This window comes from Choloepus didactylus, chromosome 16, assembly GCF_015220235.1.
Source record: "Choloepus didactylus isolate mChoDid1 chromosome 16, mChoDid1.pri, whole genome shotgun sequence".
NCBI classification, from domain to species: Eukaryota; Metazoa; Chordata; class Mammalia; order Pilosa; family Megalonychidae; genus Choloepus; species Choloepus didactylus.
This window is the reverse complement of record NC_051322.1, coordinates 52,381,465-52,399,974: the sequence shown is the minus strand read 5'-3', so window position 1 is coordinate 52,399,974 and position 18,510 is coordinate 52,381,465. Positions and strand designations below refer to the sequence as shown.

General features: G+C 40.3%; 1 pseudogene; it reads right to left on the bottom strand.

The window, feature by feature from the left end:
- Positions 1-15,246: 15,246 nt before the first annotated feature.
- LOC119511802 lies at positions 15,247-15,983 on the bottom strand (annotated as a pseudogene).
- Between the last annotated feature and the right edge of the window lie 2,527 nt (positions 15,984-18,510).

Below are 18,510 nucleotides of genomic sequence, written 5' to 3'. Positions count from 1 at the left end.
TCCCCTTTACCTTGTGAAAGATAAAAACCCAAACTTGGAAGATGAGTTGGTAGAATCTAAACCCTGGGACCCCTTATTAAGCCTTCCTCCTCCCTACTATTCCCCTCCTCCCCCAGGGCAGAGATTGTTAGAGTCTGAGGACCTAATAAGGTCCGCACAGGTTCCAGGGGAATCAGGAGGCCCATCGGCGCCAACTGCCCCACCAGATATGACCCATCAATGGTTGAGGAAAGAATTAACACAGTGCAAAAAGGATGTACAGAATTTTCCATTTCCAAAAACTCTTGAAGGAAAGAGAGTAAGGGAACATCACCCCGTTAAATCCCTTTACCCCTTGAGGGAGGTGCCTATGGGGCCAAAGGAAGTCGGGTATGTAAATGCCCCATTAACGAGTGCAGAAGTAAGAAATTTTAAGAAGGAGATGAAATTGCTAATAGAGGACCCAATGGGGCTGGCTGAGCAAATAGATCAGTTCCTAGGCTCTAGCCTATACACGTGGTCTGAACTTATGTCCATATTAAACATCCTCTTTACAAAAGAGGAGAGAGGAATGATAAGAGGGGCTGCTATGAAAGAATGGGAAAGGCAACACCCGCCAGGGCAAGGGGTGATGGCAGCAGAGCAAAAATTTCCAAATACTGACCCTGATTGGGATAATAATGATAAAGAGGATAGGGCACAAATGAAGGATCTCAGAGACCTCATTGTAGAGGGAATAAAATTGGCGGTACCCAAATCTCAAAATTTGGATAAGGCCTTTGAGGTAAATCAAGAGAAAGATGAGTCTCCCTCTGCTTATCTACAAAGATTGAGAGAACAAGTAAGGAAATATTCAGGTATGAACCCTGATGACCCTGTAGCCCAGGGAATGTTAAAGGTCAGCTATGTGAAGGGATCTTGGCCTGATATTCGGAAAAAGATTCAGAAAATAGATGGATGGATGAATAAGCCATTGGAGGAGTTATTAAGGGAAGCACAGAAAGTATTTGTAAGAAGGGAGGACGAAAAACAAAAGCAGCAGGCTAAAGTCATGATAGCCACTGTTGACCACTTGGTCAAGAAAAGATTAGAAACAGGAAATGGGGGATGCAGACAGAGGCGAGATAGGGGAGGGGGCTGGGCTGATTAAAAAAAAGGAGCAAGGAAAATGCAGAACTCTGCAGGGTGTTATCATTGTGAAAAGCCTGGCCATTTCAAAAGGGAGTGCCCAGACTTACAGAAGGAGGGTCGAGTTATACCGCTAATGAATTTTGAAGACTAGGAGAGTCAGAGGCTCCTCATCTCAGAAGCCCACCGGGAGCCTTTAGTAAATTTAAAGGTGGGCCCATATCAAGAGGAAATTACATTCTTGGTAGACACTGGAGCAGCTTGCTCCTCTGTAAATCATCTTCCAAAGGGGGCCAGGCTCTCTGGCAGTTCCCTCACCGTCACAGGGGTAAAAGGGGAGGGATTTAAAGTTCCCATTCTTGAACCTACTAACATTTGTTGGGAAAATAATCAAATCATAGCTCCCTTGTTGCACATCCCAGAAGCTGGGAGTAATTTATTAGGAAGAGACCTAATAATACCTATGGGACTGGATTTAGAGGTAAGGAATGGACGGATTGAGGTTTTGGCCCTGCTCACTGAAGAAGATGAAAGAGACATTAAGGAGGAGGTATGGGTAAAAGAAGGAAACAGGGGAGGGTTGCAAATTCCCCCAATTAAAATCAAGTTAAAAAAGGAAGGGGAGGTCGTGTGCCAGAAACAATATCCTATTCCTCTTAAAGGAAGACAGGGACTCCAACCCATCACTGAGGGTCTCCTTCGGGATGGACTCTTGGAAACCTGTATGTCCTCTTTTAATACTCCCATTCTCCCCATTCAGAAACCAGATGGTAGCTGGAGAATGGTGCAGGATCTAAGGGCCATTAATAAAATTGTCCAGGTTCGACACCCTGTAGTTCCTAATCCTTACACTCTCCTGAGTAAAATTCCCTTCCATCATAAGTGGTTTAGTGTAGTAGATTTAAAGGATGCCTTCTGGGCCTGTCCCCTTGATCCAGAAAGTAGAGACCTGTTTGCCTTTGAGTGGGAAGATCCCTTCAATGGGCGAAAGCAGCAATACAGATGGACGGTCTTACCTCAGGGTTTCACGGAGTCCCCCAATCTCTTTGGGCAAGAGTTAGAGAGGGTACTGGAAAAATTTCCAGTCCCACCTGAAATCACCCTTCTGCAATATGTAGATGATCTATTAATATCAGGTAAAGAAAGGCAAGTGGTGGCTCAAGCTACGAAAAATCTACTGAACTTTTTAGGGGAACAAGGATTAAGGGTATCTAAAAGTAAACTGCAATTTGTAGCAAGGGAAGTTAAGTACCTAGGCCACCTCATAAGTGAAGGAAAAAGAAAAATCCATCCAGAAAGAATCCAGGCCATAGTAGAGTTGCCTCTTCCTCAAACAAAAAGAGAGCTAAGAAAATTCCTGGGATTGGTAGGGTACTGTAGATTGTGGATAGATTCTTTTGCATCTCGAACTAAAGAGCTATACCAAAAATTACTAGAGGAAGAGCCTGACAAGATAGAATGGGAGGAAGTGGAAATAAAGGCATTAAATGAACTCAAGCAGGCACTGGTGCAAGCTCCTGTTCTAGCACTTCCTTCCCTCGAAAAACCCTTTCACCTGTTTGTTACAGTAGATAAGGGAACAGCTTTGGGGGTCCTAACCCAAATCTGGGGAGGCCAAAGAAGGCCGGTGGCTTTCCTTTCGAAGGTTTTAGATCCAGTCTCTAGGGGGTGGCCTGGGTGTGTTCAAGCCATTGCAGCAACTGCCCTTTTAGTAGAAGAAAGCAGGAAATTAACCTTTGGAGGGGCATTAGTAGTTAGTACTCCTCATCAAGTGAGAACTATTCTGTCTCAAAGGGCAGGGAAATGGTTAACTGATTCTCGAATCTTAAAATATGAAGCAATCCTAATGGAAAAAGATGATTTGGTCTTAACAACAGATCATAGCCTAAACCCGGCCTCCTTCCTCTGGAAGGGGCCTGAGCAAGTAGAGACCCCTGAGCATGACTGTTTAGACCTAACTGAATACCAAACTCGAGTCCGACCTGACCTAAGGGATCTTCCCCTGCACTCGGGGGAAAGACTGTTCATAGATGGATCCTCCAAAGTCCTAGAAGGAGAAAGGCACAATGGCTATGCAGTTGTGGATGGGATAACTTGTGAAGTAAAAGAAGCTAGCCGATTGCCCAATAAGTGGTCAGCTCAAACTTGTGAATTGTATGCACTAAATCAAGCCCTCAAATTATTAGAAGGAAAGGATGGTACAATATACACTGACTCTAAGTATGCCTTTGGGGTAGTCCACACCTTTGGAAAGATCTGGGAAGAAAGGGGATTAATCAATAGCAAAGGAAAAGAACTGGTTCATGGGGAATTGGTGAAACAAGTATTAACCAATCTACTCTTACCTAGAGAAATATCAGTGGTGCATATAAATGGACACCAGAAGGGACCTACTTTTGAGGCAAAAGGCAATAGGTTGGCTGATGAAAAGGCTAAGGAGGCCTCTCTCTACCCCCCTTTAAAAATAATGATCCTAATACCCTCTATCCCTAAGGAATTTGGGGTCCCTACATTCTCTGCCAAAGAAGTAAAAGAGTTGAAACAGTTAGGAGCAACCTTAAATGATCAGGGGAAATGGTTTCTCCCAGATGGCAGACAAATGTTAAATAAACAAATAATGAGGGAGATATTAGCAGTCCTACACCAGGGGAGTCATTGGGGGGTACAAGCCATGTGTGATGTAGTACTTAGACAATTTGGATGTGTAGGCCTTTATACAGTTGCTAAACAAATCTGTGAGCGGTGCATAATTTGTCAAAAAAATTAATAAAAAGGTTTTAAGAAAACAGGTACAAGGGGGAAGAGAGCCGGGCCTGAGACCATTCCAGAGCATTCAAGTTGATTATACTGAAATGCCACCAATCGGTCGTTTAAAATATATTTTGGTAATTGTCGACCACCTCACTGGATGGGTGGAAGCCTACCCTCTATCCTCAGCTACAGCATTGGGAACTTCTAAAGTTATCCTTGAACAAATCATTCCCCGTTATGGGTTAGTGGAAAATATAGACTCTGATAATGGCAGTCACTTTACCTCCTGTGTGTTGCAGAATGTCATGAGAAGCCTGGGTGTCACTTGGGACTTCCACACTCCCTGGCATCCACCATCCTCTGGGAGAGTGGAAAGAATGAATCAAACCATAAAGAAACATCTTTCTAAATTAGTTTTGGAAACAAAGTTACCTTGGATCAAGTGCTTACCTATAGCTCTACTAAGAATCAGGACTGCCCCTAGAAAAGAACTGGGAATTTCCCCTTATGAAATGCTTTTTGGTTTGCCTTTCCCCAGGTGGACTGGAGAGCTCCCCTCCCTAGACACAAAAGATCTTTTTCTTAAGAATTATATACTGGCCTTGTCTTCTACTTTATCATCTCTCAGGCACCGTGGACTGCTGGCTCAGACCCCGCCTCTTGAATTTGCTGCCCATCGACATCAGCCTGGCAGCTGGGTTCTGATCCGGTCGTGGAAAGAATCCAAACTTCAACCGATCTGGGAAGGACCCTATCAGGTCTTGCTGACAACTGAGACGGCAGTCCGAACGGCAGAAAGAGGCTGGACTCATTACACACGAGTGAAGGGACCGGTGCCTGAACCAGACGATAAGTATCCAGCAACTCAACCTGAATCCTGGAAAGTGACTCCTACCTCAGATCCCCTAAGGATCACTTTAAATAGGCAACAGTTGAAAGAACATACTAGGAGGGAGGAAGGGCTGAATTAAACCCTATGTTTGCATTGTGCTCTGTGTATAGCTTAATGATGAAATTGCTTATACTGATCATAATGTTCTATATTCAAGGAGTAACAGGTTCTGCTAAGCTGGTTATAAGTGTAGTCAAAGGCTTAAAGTCTCAAACTGTACAATTTGATGTTTGTCAAGTAATGAGCTGTAAAAATCTAAAACGTCAGCAACAACTGAGTGAGGAATATAAGCATTTATGTAAGCAGACTGTTCAAATAGAAAGCAGGGTGGGACAGCAATCTGCTGAGGGCAAGAAGGGAGGCTCAACCCAGCCTCAACTGCAGAATTAATTAACAAATTAATTAACTAATTTTGGGAGCTGGGGTGCTAAAGAAGGGCTGGGCTCCAAGAAGTGGGGGCACGTAAAAGTGGGCACCCATTCCCAGACTCCAAAAAAGCCATTTTTTTTCCCCTACATTTTGTCTCTTCTGGCTTCTCACAGATCCCTTATCTTTTTGCATTTCAATAGCCCCCGGCAGGGGTGGAACTGAAGCTGTTGGAGAGTAATTATCAGACAATAGCCCAAAGCATATCTTTAAATGCTCTATTCTGACACTGACAAAACTTCCAGGCTAGGGAGAGATTTTTAAAAGAGACTCCTTTTTTTTTTTTTTCTTTTTTCTTTTTCTTGTTTTTCTTTTCTATTTTTTTTTAATAAAAAAGTAATACATGTGGTTATTTTCTATCGGAAAGCCCAGGTTGAGGGACTAGGCTGGGCTTGGGGGGAGACAGAGTACCCACAGTGTCTTTGAGTTCCATATTCACTACTGAAGGTCTCCACCCCCGTCTTTAATTGGCAACTCAGGCTGACCAAGGAATCCACCTGGAGAGGACCCAAAGAGGAGAGGGGAGAAGGGAATAGTGCCCCTGAGAGATAACTGGAGTTCTGAGGATTGGGAGAGTGGAGGGAGGTCCAGCTCAAATGGCAGTCCTCCTTTTGGGAACTCAGAACCCAGGGGCTGGATTTCAGATTCCGGCTTCAGTCAGCCACGCCCCAGACAGGATCAGAGTCACCAGGAGAACTAAAGTCTATATACCTCCCTACACTGGTTGGGGAGCTGCAGGCTGGCAAGCACCACCTGCTGGACAGGAGAGGAAAAGCACCAATTCTAAAGGCCTCATAGGAGGGTCTCATTCTTAGGAAAACTCCATACCCTCCCAGTGAGACCTGGGCCTCACTACACTGGGAAAATCTGACTAGGGTCGACCATATCTGGGGAGACCCACTCACAAAAAGGTTACATAGAGTCAGAGCAAGAAACAGAAAAAACAAGAGGGGAAAAATTCTGATTAACTAAATAGAACCTAAGTGAGAGGTCTAGAATAAGTTGAACTGAATAACAGAGGCCTGAGAACAAAGCCAACCAACAAGAATACCACTAGGTAAAAGATAGAAAACAAGCTCCAAAATAAACTAACCAAGAAAATCAGATGCCTAGACAACTTAAGATAACAAGCCATACCAGGAAACACGAAAACATGGACCAGCCAAAGGAACAAACTAATAGCTCAGCTGAGATACAGGATTGGAGGCAACTAATGCTAAATAAATTTGATGAAATGAAGGAACATGTAGCAAAAGAGCTGAAGGATATAAACAAGACACTGGATAACCATAAAGAAGAATTCATAAACTTAAAAAAACAAACGGCAGAACTCATAGGAATGAAGGCCACAATGGAGGAGATGAAAAACACAATGGAGGGATACAACAGTAGATTTGAACAGGCAGAAGAAAGGATCAGTGAACTGGAAGACAGGTCATTCGAATTCATACATACAAAAGAACAGCTGGTGAAAAAAATGTAAAAATATGAGCAGGGTCTTAGGGAGCTGAGTGACAACATGAAACGCACAAATATACATGTTATGGGTATCCCAGAAGGAGAAGAGAGGGGAAAAGGGGCAGAAAGAGTAATAGAAGACATATTCACTGAAAATTTCCCAACTCTTATAAAAGACAGAAAATTAGAGATTCAAGAAGTACAACATACCCCAAATAGAATAGATCCCAGTAGACCTAATCCAAGACACTTACTGGTCAGATTGTCCAATGTCAAAGACAAAGAGAGGATTCTGAAAGCAGCAAGAGAAAAGCAATCCATCACATACAAGGGAAGGTCGATAAGACTATGTACAGATTTCTCTGCAGAAACCATGGAGGCAAGAAGACAGTGGCATGATATACTTAAGATACTGAAAGAGAAAAACTGCCAACCAAGAATTCTATATCCAGCAAAACTTTCCTTCAAAAATGAGGGAGAGATTAAAACATTTTCAGACAAACAGACACTGAGAGAGTTTGTGAATAAGAGACCAGCACTACAAGAAATACTAAAGGGAGTGCTACAGGCTGATAGGAAAAGACAGGAGAGAGAGAGTTGGAAAAGAGTGCAGAAATGAAGATTATCAGGAAAGGTAAAAGGGGAGGAAAAAATAAGATATGACACATAAATTCCAAAAAACAAAATGGTAGTAGAAAGTACTGCCCTTACAGTAATAACACTAAATGTAAATGGATTAAACTCCCCAATAAAAAGACAAAGACTAGCAGAATGGATTAAAAAACAGGACCCATCTATATGCTGTCTACAAGAAACTCACTTTAGACACAAGGACAAAAATAGACTGAAAGTGAAAGGTTGGAAAAAGATATTTCATGCAAACAACAACCAGAAAAAAGCGGGAGTAGCTATATTAATATCAGACAAGTTAGACTTCAAAAGCGAAACAATTAAAAGAGACAAAGAAGGACACTATATACTAATAAAAGGGTCAATTTATTAAGAAAACATAACAATCATAAATATTTATGCACCAAGCCAGAATGCCCCAAAATTCATGAGGCAAACACTGCGATCACTGAAAGGAGAAATAGACACCTCTACAATAATAGTTGGAGACTTCAATACACCACTCTCATCAATGGATAGAACATCTAGACAGAGGATCAATAAAGAAACAGAGATGTTGAATTGTATGATAAATGAACTAGACTTGACAGACATCTATACAACACTACATCCAACAACAGCAGGATACACTTTTTTCTCAAGTGCTCATGGAACATTCTCTAGTATAGACCACATGTTGGGTCACAAAGCAAGTCTCAACAAATTTAAAAATATTGATATTATACAAAACACTTTCTCAGACCACAATGGAATGAAGTTGGAAATAAATAAAAGGCAGAAGGTCATAAAATTCACAAACATATGGAAGCTAAACAACACCCTCTTAGAAAACCAGTGGGTAAAGGAAGAAATTACAAGAGAAATTAGTAAATACTTCGAGGCAAATGACAATGAAAACACAACTTATCAAAATTTATGGGATGCAGCAAAGGCAGTGCTGAGAGGGAAATTTATTGCCCTAAATGCCTATATTAAAAGAGAAGAGAGAGCAAAAATTGAAGAGTTAACTGCTCACCTGGAGGAATTAGAAAAAGAACAGCAAACTAACCCCAAAGCAAGCAAAAGGGAAGAAATAACAAAGATTAGAGCAGAAATAAATGCAATTGAGAACAGGAAAACAATAGAGAGAATCAACAAAACCAGAAGTTGGTTCTTTGAGAAAATCAATAAAATCAATGGACCACTAGCTAGGCTAACAAAAAAAAAGAGAGAGCAGATGCAAATAAACACAATCAGAAATGGGAAAGGAAATATAACTATCGACCCTGCAGAAATTAAGGAGATAATCAGAAGATACTATGAGCATCTATATGCTAATAAACTAGACAACTTAGATGAAATGGACAACTTCCTAGAAAAGCATAAACAAGCAACATTAACTCAAGAAGAAATAGATGACCTCAACAAACCAATCACAAGTAAAGAGATTGAGTTAGTCATCAAAAAGCTCCCAAAAAGGAAAAGCCCAGGACCAGATGGTTTCACATGTGAATTCTACCAAGCATTCAAGAACGAATTAGTACCAATCCTGATCAAACTCTTCAAAAACATTGAAGAAGAGGGAAAGCTACCTAACTCTTTCTATGAAGCCAACATCACCCTAATACCAAAACCAGACAAAGATACTACAAAAAAAGAAAATTATAGACCAATTCCTTTAATGAACATAGACGCAAAAATCCTCAACAAAATACTCGCAAATCGAATCCAGCAGCACATTAAAAGAATTATACACCACTACCAGGTGGGATTTATTCCAGGTATGCAAGGCTGGTTCAACACAAGAAAATCAATTAATGTAATACATCACATCAATAAATCAAAGCAGAAGAACATGATCATCTCGATTGATGCAGAAAAGGCATTTGACAAAATTCAACATCGTTTCCTGATGAAAACACTTCAAAGGATAGGAATAGAAGGGAACTTTTTCAATATGATAAAGGCAATATATGAAAAACCCACAGCTAACATCACACTCAATGGGGAGAGACTGAAAGCTTTTCCTCTAAGATCAGGAACAAGACAGGGATGCCCACTATCACCATTGTTATTCAACATTGTGCTGGAAGTTCTAGCTAGAGCAATTAGGCAAGAAAAAGAAATAAAAGGCATCCAAATTGGAGAGAAAGAAGTAAAACTTTCACTATTTTCAGATGACATGATTCTGTATGTAGGAAATCCAGAAAAATCTACAGCAAAGCTACTAGAACTAGTCAATGAATACAGCAAAGTAGCAGGCTACAAGATCAACACGCAAAAATCTGTAGTGTTCCTATACACAAGTAATGTGCAACAAGAGGAGGAAATCAAGAAAAAAATCCCATTTACAATAGCAACCAAAAGAATCAAGTATTTAGGAATAAACTTAACCGAGCACACAAAAGACCTTTACATAGAAAACTATAAGCAACTGCTAAAAGAAATTGAACAAGACCTGAAAAAATGGAAGAACATACCATGTTCATGGATTGGAAGACTAAATATAGTTAAGATGGCAATTTTGCCTAAACTGATTTACAGATTCAATGCAATACCAATTCAAATCCCAGCAACTTACTTTACAGAAATAGAAAAACCAATAACTAAATGTATTTGGAAGGGTAAGCTGCCCCAAATAGCCAAAAATATCTTGAGAAAGACGAATGAAGTGGGAGGTCTCACACTACCTGACTTTGAAGCATATTACAAAGCTACAGTGCTCAAAACAGCATGGTACTGACATAAGGACAGATATACTGATCAATGGAATCGAATTGAGTGTTCAGAAGTAGACCCTCGCATCTACGGACAACTGATCTTTGATAAGGCAGTGAAGCTGAAGCAACTGGGAAAGAGCAGCCTGTTCAATAAATGGTGTTTGGAGAACTGGATATCCATTTCCAAAAGAATGAAAGAGGATGTCCATCTCACACCTTATACCAAAATTAACTCAAAGTGGATCAAAGACCTAAACATTAGCACCAAGACCATAAAACTCTTAGAAGAAAATGTAGGGCAATATCTTAAAGATCTTGTGATAGGAGGTGGTTTCTTAAACCTCACACCCAAGGTGCGAGCAACCAAAGAACAAATAGACAAATGGGGTCTCCTGAAAATTAAAACACTTTTGTACATCAAAGGACTTTGTCAGAAAAGTAAAAAGACAACCTACACAATGGGAGCTGATATTTGGAAACCACATATCAGATAAGGGTTTACTATCCCAAATATATAAAGGAATCCTGCATCTCAATAACAGAAAGACAAACAATCCAATTAAAAAATGGGCAAAGGACATGAACAGACATTTTTCTGAAGAGGAAATACAACTGGCTGAAAAACATATGAAAAAATGCTCAACTTCACTGGCTATTAAGGAAACGCAAATCAAAACCACAATGAGATATCATCTCACACCTACCAGAATGGCCATTATCCAAAAAACAGAAAATGACAAGTGCTGGAGAGGATGTGGAGAAAAAGGCACACTTATTCATTGTTGGTGGGAATGTAGAATGGTGCAACCACTCTGGAAGACAGTATGGAGGTTCCTCAGGAAGCTAAATATAGATTTGCCATATGACCCAGCTATTCCATTGCTAGGTATATACTCAGAGGAACCGAAACTTAAGACACAAACAGACATTTGTAAACCAATGTTTATTGCAGCATTATTCACAATTGCCAAGAGATGGAAACAGCCCAAATGTCCATCAAGGGACGAGTGGATAAACAAACTGTGGTATATACACATGATGGAATATTATGCAGCTGTAAGACAGAACAAAGACATGGATCATGTAATAATGTGGATGAACCTTGAGGACATTATGTTGAGTGAAGTTAGCCAGAAACAAAAGGACAGATTCTGTATGGTCTCACTAATATGAACAGATATTAATGAACAAACTTTGGGAGTTAAAAGCTGACAACACAGGCCACCAGGAGATAGAAAGAGGGCAGAGACCAGCCATTTGATGCTGAAGGACTACAGAATGTTTAGGATTGATTGCACAGATCCAGAAATAGATAGCATAATACTGTGTGATGGTAGCACAGTATTGTACGTACACTGAACAAAGATGTCTCTGAGTAAAGCTGAAAGAGGTGGGATAGGAGAATGTATGACACCAGAGGTAAAGATAGATGATAAAGACTGGGACTGTATAACTTCGCAAAAACTGGAGTGGCCAATGACTGTTACTAAATATACAAATATAAAAATGTTTTTGCATGTGGGAAAGCAAATGAATGTCAACCATGTAGAGAGTTGAAAAGGGGATGGTATTCAGGAAAAAACATAATCAAAGCAAACTGGAGTCTATGGTCAATAGTAACATTGTAATATACCTCCATTAAATGTAACAAAGGCAATATGCCAATGCTAAATGTATATGAGGGGGATATAGAGGAGGAATATGGGATTCTTGGTAGTGGTGTTATTTGCTGTCCTTACTAGTATATTGTATTGTATGACATGTTATTTTTCTTTTTATCATTTTTTTCTTATTGCTAAAAAAAAAAAAACAAGTTTTCTTGTAGTAATCAATATGTTCAAGTGCTGCTTGTGGTGATAAATGTACAACTTTATGATGATACCATGAACAACTGATTGTACACTGTGGATAAATGTATGGTGTGTGAATATAACTCTATAAAATTGTAGGAAAATATATATATAGGAGTAAAAGTGTTGCAGAAAACATGGTGAGAGGGATGATGCCTTACCAATATGGACTAACTACAATGTGTAAACTCAGAATTGAATCTTAGAACATAGCCTAACGTGGACACAATAATTGTAATGGTCCCTAGATTGTAAGCTCTTACAGCAGTTAACTCTATCCCTGAATTGTAATGCCTATCTCTAAACTTTGAGATGCTGATCCCCTATCGTATAACCTGATTGGTCTCTGGAACAATGCATATCTCTGAGACACGTGAAACTCAGAGCTAGAGCTCAGCAGATATGAATGTCAGTATTAGTGCATACAGCCACTGTCAAAAAAAAAAAAAAGCTGGAAAAAGAGCCCAGACTTCAATTAGTGATATGAATGAAGCAGGTCTGGTTAAGACCAGGGCAAGCCAAGCCAAAGTGTAAAGGTTGAAACTGATTGTGTTTTAAAACTTCAATTTCCATGTGAGACCAAGGGAAGAGATATCTGTTTGGTACAGGATCTAAATTTTCTAAACAGTACAACTCTACAGTCAATTTGTTAAAACACCACAATTGCATGGAACTTTGAATAGGAAGTGAGATACGGTAGGTTAGTATAGGCTGGAGTGAAATAGTGACACATCCTAGAGTAATTTGGGCAGATAATAAAAAACATATTTACAGCCTCCCCCTCCCCAACCCCGAGGATCTGGGGGAAGGTGTGGATGTGTTGGACATCCTCACCTGGACTGGTGTTGATGTTGTCACAAACATTGGGACTGGCGGTTTGATGTGCTGAGCCCTTGAGCATGGGACTTGCCCTTATGAAGCTCGTTACCACAAAGGAAGAGTCTAAACTTGCATGTAGTTGTGCCTAAGAATCTCCCCCTGAGTACCTCTTTGTTGCTCAGATGTGGCCCTCTCTCTCTCTAACTGAGCCATCTCGACAGGTGAACTCGCTGCCCTCCCCCCTACGTGGGACCCGACTCCCAGGGTTGTAAATCTCCCTGGCAATGCAGAATATGACTCCCGGGGATGAATGTGGACCTGGCATCATGGGACTGAGAGTATCTTCTTGACCAAAAGGGGGATGCAAAATGAAATGAAATAGTTTCAGAGGCTGAGAGATTTCAAATGGAGTCGAGAGGTCACTCTGGTGGACATTCTTATGTACTATATAGATAACACCTCTTAGGTTTTAATGTATTGGAATAGCTAGAAGTAAATACCTGAAACTGCCAAACTCCAACCCAGCAGTCTGGACTCCTGAAGACAATTATATAATAATGTAGATTACAAGGGGTGACAGTGTGATTGTGAAGACCTTGTGGATCACACCACCTTTATCTAGTGTATGGGTGAGTAGAAAAATGGGGATAAAAACTAAAGGACAAATGGGGGAGGATGGGGGGATGATTTGGGTGTTCTTTTTTCACTTTTATTTCTTATTCTTTTTCTGGTTCTTTCTGATGTAAGGAAAATGTTCAGAGATAGATTGTGGTGATGAACGCGTAACTATGTTATCATACTGTGGACAGTGGATTGTGTACCATGGATGATTGTATGGTGTGTGAATGTATTTCAATAAAACTGAATTTAATAAAAAAAAAAAAAAAACAGTATGACAGGGTCACAATATGGGGGAAATATATAAAATTTTTTGTTTTATTTATTTTTAATAAATGTAATCTTGCTCAGTAACTCAAAATTATCTAATAGTACTGAAAAATAAAATTGGCATTAAAATATACCACACTCACAGAATATGATGGATAAAAACAACTTTGGATCCAAGAAGTCCCCATTTCCATTGGGAATAAGCTTGGGGCATAAACATCTTGCTTCAGAAAGGCTGGAATAGAATCCACAGTAGTTTTGACCAGAAGTCTTGTTTGGGCACATGAGTTCAATGACCTTGACTGAGGTCCTCTCCTACTCCGTAAGTCCTTTTGAGTTTTAATAAATTAAATTATCAATTTGCATGTTGACAGTACTCTCTTCCTCTCTTCTATTTCAATCAAACAATGAAAAGATTTTCAGAACTTTGCAATTTGGGGTAAAACATAATTTAATAATGTTAATTATTTTTCTATCATTAAAATGAAGTTAATTTCACTAGTCAGTCATTTTGGGTCTTGGTTGTTACATAAATATTGATCATACTATAGAAGAGTTAAGAGAATAAAATGCAGATTCTTGGCATGTGGATAATTTATACATTGAGTACCATACTCCTCTGCATTCTCCTTTTAAACAGAATTCCCCATGTGGATCTAGGCATATAAGATTTACAAAAATAGGTACATAATCAAGCTGAACTTGGCAAAATAGAGTTCCTAATCTTCTACCATGACCCTCTGCTCTCCCAGACTGGACAGTCTTGACATACCTAGCCTGGGACCTGTTGTCCTATCTTCTCCTTTATGCAGTAAACCACAAACACTAAATACTTAATCTGCAGATGATATAAAAATACCTAACTTCATTTTCTGGTGTAAGATTAGTAGTTTTATTCTGATCTGCCCAGTGCTTGAACATTCAACCTATGTGTCTTAGAGAGCTGGGGCAAGAAGAGTGTGATTTTTCTTGATTCAGTACCTAGTCCCTGGGCCACTTACTGAGCACTCAGCACATGCATCTGACAGCTGGTGATGTGGGATGCTATTGTTGCTGATGATGTGTCCTAACAAGAGCCATGTACAAAGCATGGCTATAAGGTCCCAGCGAATGAGACCTGGAACCTGGGACTCTGAGTTTTAACATGCAGTCTCGGTATTCTGATGCTGGTAATTGGAGCCCATCATTGAGAAACACTGCAATACAGAACTCACAGCCAAGTGTCAACAACATAGCTTTACATGCAAGCTTTGTGCATTGTTTTTTTTTTTTCTGAGATCACTCTTTTAAATATAATCCATAGAGAAAAAAATGCTTATAAATTTATAAAAACTTATAAATTTATAAATTAAAAAAAAGTATGAATTCATACAGAACTGTTTAAGCAAGATGTTTCCTTCCAAATGATAACTATAAACAATGCAAATCTGCTACATGTGATCTTAAATGAAAATATAAATTATACTCAATGGTTAAGTATAATAATGCTGTTAAATTTTGATATTTAAATTACCCTAAAAGCTGCTAAGTGTGAACATTATCAAACTTTGTCTTTGTGTTCATGCTTCTGGCTGAGAATGGAAGAAAGGACCAAGGCTTAAAGTGACTGAAAAATCCTTTCTTTGGTTTCCTGTGACCACTTGTAGAACGTAAGGTCTTTCTCACTAGAGTCCAAAGACAAGACAAAGAATCACTGATTTGAAATGAGAATCGGTCTGCTGCTCTGCTAACCACAGCTCGAATATTCCCATAAATCTTTAATGGAGGATTTCCCAGGATAAGCTTGTAGATGGTAGTTCTTGCCATCTCGGTGTTTTGGAAAGAGCCAAAGATGTGAACTTTCAAATCAGCCCAAACTATCCCCATCCTGGTTACATTCTCCATAGTGAACTTGGTTTTCCCTCCTTTGCCAGCTATTCCTCCTATTGCCCTCGAGAGGTAGTCTCCCTTTAAAAGCTTAACATCTGTAATTTCAAAAGACTCCAGGAAGAGGTCATCCAACATGATGAGGGCAAGTGCATCCTCTACCTGAAATCCGAGAATAAAGACTTTCACAAAATCAGTGGCTTTTGTCAAAGCACTAACATCCTTGATTTCTTTACAAGTCCTGATCTCTACATTCCTTGATTTCAAATTAAAGTGTATCTAAAGTCCCCAGTGTTATACAACAGGAGTAAAAATCTTCACCCAGTTTTCTTTTAATGCTGTATATCTGTTAGCTGGTACTGGAATTTTCCTAGTTTCTTCTTTCCCACCCCAGGAGCCCGTCTTCAGAGAGGGGCGGGAAGACAGTCCTCTTTGTGGGCCAGACCTCCTCGTATCCACGTGTCCCGTGTCACCTCTCTCTCCTGCCTGGGACAACTGCTCAGCTTCCAGCAACTTCACCCACTGACCACCCTTGCAGGTGACCTGGGCGAAACCATCCTCGGCCCCAGCGCTCTGTGCTTCCGTCTCGGATTCCATCCCCAGGAATCTCCAGCCCAGGCAGACTGTCTGTGCATTGTTTTTGACACAATGAGATGGATATACTTTTTTTCCTTCTAAAAGGGATTTAGCAGCTTGTCCTTTGAGAGATTCTCATGGAGAAGTATCCTAGAATTAAGTTAACTTGTGTCGCTGCTGAATGGCATCAAATAAAAGCTCCCTATGATTCAAAATACATAGAGAGAAACACAGAGGTTCTTTTCTGGGTGATTTGTATATATATATTCTAGTTTAATCAAAGGGCTAACTGCTTTATTTGACATGGATCCTCACAAGAACAATTTTGTGCTAGACAAAATACTAGTTAATGAGTATAGGGCAGTGAACAAAATGTACAAAAATCCCTGTCATCATGGAGTTTACAGTCTAGAGAGGAGAGAGAAAATAGACAAATACATATATAGTATGTGTATACATGTATATGTATATGTGTATATTATATATATACATATATATATATATGTATATATAGTATGGTAAATGGAAATAAGTGCCATGGACAAAATAAATAGGTAGACAGGAAAGACATGTGGTTGTGACACAGGGTGATCAGGAGGCCACAGGGACAGAGGGAAGTGAGGGAAGTGGTTAGTTTTGAACCAGGTCAATAGGACTCTGGAGCCTGCACAGTCAGTCATAAAGGCAGCTGTAGGACCCCAGAAGCCCCCACACTTGCTTTACCCATGGCCCTTAGAATTGCAAGCAGCTCCGGAAAGAGCAGGATGGGAGCCACGCCATCCGTGTGCAGGGGATTTGAGAACACTGCCATGCCTAACTGTGGATGTCACTGCACCCAAACAGAGCAAAGCAACCTGCCTGTTCCCTTGCCTTGACATTTTGAGATTCCTGCTGCTCATTTCCATCTATATATAGGCAGGTCCAGCCCTGGGCAGGTGCAGGAGGCAGGACAAATCTCAGCGCCTCTCCTCAACGCCACCATCCTGCAGCATATGGTATGTGGGTGGAATTAGGTTAAAAAGAACATCAAGGACAACCTTGGAGGAAAAAATGAAATCATCACCAAAAGGAAACATGTGGTGGAATAAAGGGGGAGTACTAGATGATAAAGAAGGTGTTGCAGTGCTGATTATATGTACAAGGAATCTGCAGTTGACCATCTGTCTATTGTTTTTCCAAAGTTTCTACATAGACGATTAAGTTTCAGGCTCCACAGGGAAGAAAAAAAACACATTTACTGATTGTCTGCTATGCCTGGACTATACATTTTCACATCATGTGGCATCCTAATTATTATACCAATTTTAAAGATGGAGTCGCTCAAGCTGAGACTCGAGCTTAATGATGCTACGCAAAGTCAGACTGTAAGCCCCATGAGGGCAAGGACGTGCCTGCCGTGTTCACACCACATCCCCAGTGCCTCACGCAGCATCCGGCATTGGGGGAGGCTGAGTGAATGCCTTCCTCACTGCAGTTCTACTTCCAGATGCCAGGGGACCCCTCGTCTCTCTTCAGCTTGCCCTCTCCGTCCCTTCTTCCTCACCATCAATAGAGGAACAGCTTAGGTTCCCAGGCTATTTTTGCTCTGCAGTGGCAGTGGCTGTGGCTGAGAACTTGGGGCTGCAGAAAAGCCAGCAGGAGCATTCCACAAAAAAGGGAGCTAAGGTTGGAAAAAAGAGGACAGCAGGCAGGCTGTCCCAGAAACCTGCTTCTCGCCCACTCTAAAAACTTGTGTCCTTGGAAGCAGAGTGGGATCTGTCTGCATTAGAGAAGGTGCCCTGGATGCCCTCATCCCCCAGGGGTTCTGATTTGGAGCTCGGCTCTGGATGGACGCCTCCACCACCCAGGCCTTGGCCAGCTGCTCTGGCTACTTCCTGTTCTCTGCCACCTGCTTCTCTGAGTCACTGGTCTTTGAGTTCCTGAAGCTCATCCCTTAACGGCCTAATTCATTTGTTCTTTCAATTAACATTTATTCTGGGCAGAGGCACTAATTAAGAATCCAAAACAGTTGCATATATATGACACAAGGAAGTGTGCAAAAGTCCATCCCATGGATATAACAACTTTGTAAATGAAACAGGAATTCTTTCCTTTTATTCTGTGTAAATGTTCCTACCCAAATGACTAAAACAGAATAGGATTTAAAAAAAACAATTTTAGCCCCCCCAAAAGAAAAAATATATATATATATATATTTTAAAGGACCAGTCAGCCTATAGGAACATGAGAGTATCCTTTATTACTGGTTAAAAATTAATTCAGACAAAATCAGCAGCAGTTTTAACCAGTTGCTGTCTGGTTAGAACCAGTTCCTGAAATTTTCAACTTCAGAGCAATAATTCAAAACAACAAAACAGATTTCTCTAAGTACTCAAAAATAAACAGAGCAACAGCTTCTCTTCCCTCCCCGCCTTTTTTTTCTTGTTGAAAACCTTTAGGTAATGCAATCTTCCTTTAACTTAAAAAATAAATATGATCTCAGAAATATTTCATAATTTCAAAGTAGGACTTTAAAAACAAGTTTTAAATCAAAATCATGTCCCTCTGT